Source organism: Cebus imitator, unplaced genomic scaffold (assembly GCF_001604975.1).
Source record: "Cebus imitator isolate Cc_AM_T3 unplaced genomic scaffold, Cebus_imitator-1.0 Scaffold825, whole genome shotgun sequence".
Lineage (NCBI taxonomy): Eukaryota > Metazoa > Chordata > Mammalia > Primates > Cebidae > Cebus > Cebus imitator.
The window spans coordinates 74,255-78,298 of record NW_016108140.1 but is presented as its reverse complement, the minus strand read 5'-3'; the positions used below and the strand labels follow the sequence as shown (position 1 = coordinate 78,298).

Here is a 4,044-nt window from a genome sequence, read left to right as displayed (position 1 = left end):
TTGGCTCACCACAACCTCTTTCTCCCTGGTTCATGCAATTATCCTGCCTCAGCCTCTCAGGTAGCTGGGATTACAGGCGTGCACCACCATCCCTGTCTAATTTTTGTATTTTTAGTAATCATGGGGTTTCTCCATGTTGGTCAGATTGGTCTTGAACTCCTGACATCAGGTGATCAGTCTGCCTCAGCCTCCCAAAGTGCTGGGAATACAGGTGTGAGCCACCTGTCTGGCCACCCCCAAGCCTTAATAGTGGCCAAGAGTCCTGATTTCCTGGAGAGCTTCCAGAGGAGGAGTCGCCAGGCACATTCTCTTTGTTCCCTGCTCCATGCTTGTAGCAGGCATGGTCACCAAAGAATTCAGGCCTTCAGCTGATTTTGAACTGTGTGAGCTTAGCCCTGCTTCAGCTGAAACAGGCACTGAGAGGCATAACTGTGGCTCTCCATTTAGTCCATATCAATCACTGAATTGTCATGTCTCTCTCTGGTTTTGTCTTAAGCACCTTTTAGAACAGATAAGAAGCAGTGTTTAGAAAGTCAGCACAACTAAGGGGTGTAGTGTAGGTGGTTCAATCTCTGGGGCGCATATGACTAAGCTTTCATTTCTGAACAATTGTGATAACAATTTCAGAAAGTGCCATTTCTTGACCTTTTACTTTTGACTCAAATATTTTCAAAAATTTACATGCATCTTTATAGCCAGCGAGCCTTATTTACAAGAATGATGCTCACTATTATCACCATTATTCAGAAGAGGCAACTGAGTCTCAGTCAGGCAGGTTAATCAATGTACACAGATGGAGAGGGCACATCGATGGCAGAGATTTAGTATGAAATTGAGCTATCTGCTGAAAATGTCCGTGTTTTTAACTGCTATGCCAAGTAATGTATTAAACAGAAGCCATTTTAAAATCAAGAATATATACATTTGTGGTCTATACAACTTAGAAGTGTTTACCTGTTGTTTGCTGAGTTTTTTGTGGGGTAGAATCAAGGACACTGGCTCTGAGGATGGCCTTCCAGCTGATTGTCTGTCCTATCTGTAGCCACTCCTCGACCCCTGCCACAACCACCCTCAACTGTTTATATTCCAGCACACTTTGTGCCTTTGTTTCAGCTGCACCATCTGCCTTTAATGTCCTCCTCCTGTCTCACCAGCCAAAATCCTGCTCATTCCTTACAGTCTGGCTCAGTTGTCACCTTCACCCAGTAACTGGGAACTAGAAGAATGTTAAATGATGGTTGTTTGAGTTGTGAACCTAGCATGTGTTTTGGTGCATTTGACACTATTGTGAATGAAGTTATACTGCATTGGAGAATCCTTGTTTTTGTCAAGTGAGGGTAGACAGTTCTAATTTTCTGTATCCACTGTGATTCTCCAAGAACAGAAGAGGATTTCTCTCTACAACAGGGAAAGCAGGGCTGTAAAAGTTGCCATTCCAACTGTGAAATCTGTAATTTCTTTATATGTGAGATAAAATGTAAGCATGAGGGAAGGTGCCATGTTCTTACATATAAATGTAAAAAGTACTAAGAATGTTTAATAAATAAGTTTTTGATCCCTCATGAAATTGTTGACAGTCTGCTCCTCTTTTTACAGTTTGGGTTTATTAGAATTACATGACCAATGGCATATCGGGTTTCTATTACTTCTATGAGGAAAAGGAATAAGCTGTACATGCATCTGTGGGTTATGTATTGTTGGTGATCACATTAGGCAGCTTCAGTGCAGCAATAATCCCTCCAAATCCCAGTATACTTGTCACTTGACTTTATGCATTAGCAGTAGCTCCTCATTTAGGCACCTCTGCCTGATCAGTCTCACTGAAAGTTGAGAAGTGCTCATTCCGGGCACTGGGCTGAAGAAGCAGCCCTTATCTGAGATATATGGTTCTTGCAATAGACAGAAAAGAGTAAGATATCTAAAGAAAATAATCAATGGCTCTTAAAACTTCTGCTTGGAAGTGGAGTGTGTACACATGCTCATTTTGCACTGACCGAATCAAGTCACATGACTGAGTCTGATGGCAATGGGACATAAATATTTATCAGTTTCATTGGAGGCACTGCCAGTCAAATTGCAGAAGTTGAGGACATACAGTCATAAAACAAGGTCAAGTGTCCAGGCACAGTGGCTCATGCCTGTAATCCCAGCAATTTGGGAGGCCAGAGCAGGTGGATCACTTGAGCCCAAGAGTTTGAGACCAGCCTAAGTAACATGGAGAAATCCTGTGTCTACAAAAAATACAAAAAAATAAAAATTAGCTGGATGTGGTGTCATGTGCTTATAGTCCCAGCTACTCAGGAGGCTGATATTAGGGGATCGCTTGAGCCCAGGAGATCGAGGTTGCCATGAGCTGAGATCATGCCACTGCATTCCAGCCCGGGTACTATAGCAAGACCATGTTTCAAAAAAAAAAAGAAGGGTCGGAGAGTTGTTGTTATGGTTATACAATTGATCATGATTAACTTAGATATTATTTATAATGGGTGTGACATCTATTACTGATTATCATAGCCTGAATTATGTTTCTCCCAAAAAAGAAATATGTTTGATATCCTAACACTCAGTGCCTAAGAATGTGACTATCTTTGAGGATTGGGTTTTTAAAAAGATAAGTAAGTTTAAATGATTTTGTTGGAGTGGGATTTAATCCAATATAACTGGTACTCTGATAAATAGAGGAGATTAAAACACAGACAGATGAAGAGGAAAGACCATGTGAAGATGCAAGGATAAGATGGTGAAGAATAAAGACAAAACAAAATCAACCCTGCTGACACCTTGATCTTGGGCATCTGGCCTCCAGAATTGTGACAAAATAGATTTCTGTTGCTGAAGCAACCCAGACTGTGGTACTTTGTAATGGCAGCCCTAGCAGACACTAAGTAATAAATCAGCAGATTTGATGACATTGATATTTCCATTATTTATTATTTAATTCAAATAATAACTCTAATATCTATTATTATATTAAACACTTTGGATTAATTATAGCATGAAATATTCTACATACCTTATCTGTTTTATTCTCTTGAGACAATTTTGTGATGTAGGTGCTACTTTTTTCCACATTTTGTATATGAGAAAATGTCATCGATGACTTGAAGGGTTTGAGAAACATGCCTAGGTTGACCTGCAGAGGGGAGCTGCATTCTCATCCTCAGTCATTGATTCCAGAACCAGCTTTCTGCCACCGTCATCAAAGGGCACTAGGATATTTTGTAGTGTTTCTTAAAATCAAGAAAATTAAGAGCCTATAAACATGAGAGATCCATGATGCCTGTCTTGAGGAGTTCAACATCTAGTTGACAAAACACCAGAAGAAATACATACAATCCTGTAGAAGAGAAGAAAAATGTCATGGAAAACACTCTGTCCATAACTGTTATTTTTACCTAGGATAAGGAAATTGATGGCACAACCATAAATGTTGCTGAGGATGCAGCTGGAAGAGGCAACATTATTCCTTAGATAACAGACTCAGAATTTTTAAAAAATGATGAAGGAAACTACCTTGTCAGGCTGGAATGATTGGGCAAACCTAGACAAATTATGCATGATGAACAAATAAAATAAATTTGTAAGTACAAATAAAGAGCTGGATCAGAACAATAAGAACAAAATAATGTAGCCTGTTGTGTGAACAGTGGTCATTTTGGTTTTATATTAGTCAACTGTGTCACTCACTGTGGACTAAGTCATTCAACAAAAATATAGGGTGGCCCTAGGAGCCAGTGGAAGGAAGACACTGCTCTCAAAGAGCTGACAGTCCAGTAGGGAAAGAGACATGAGGAAATCATGACAAAAAAATCTGATGGCACCAGAGGTTGGGAGATCCAGACCAGCCTGACCAACATGGTGAAACCCTGTCTCTACGAAAAATACAAAAAGTTAGCTGGGCATGGTAGTGCATGCCTGTAATCCCAGCTACTCAGGAGGATGAGACAGGAGAATCACTTGAACCTAGGAGGCAGAGGATGTAGTGAACCAAGATTGTGCCATTACACTCCAATATGGGCAGCAAGAGCAAAACTCCATCTCAAA

General features: G+C 40.3%; 1 pseudogene; it reads left to right on the top strand.

The window, feature by feature from the left end:
• The first annotated feature begins 340 nt into the window (after positions 1-340).
• LOC108297653 overlaps positions 341-4,044 on the top strand; it is a 5,872-nt pseudogene continuing 2,168 nt past the window's right edge.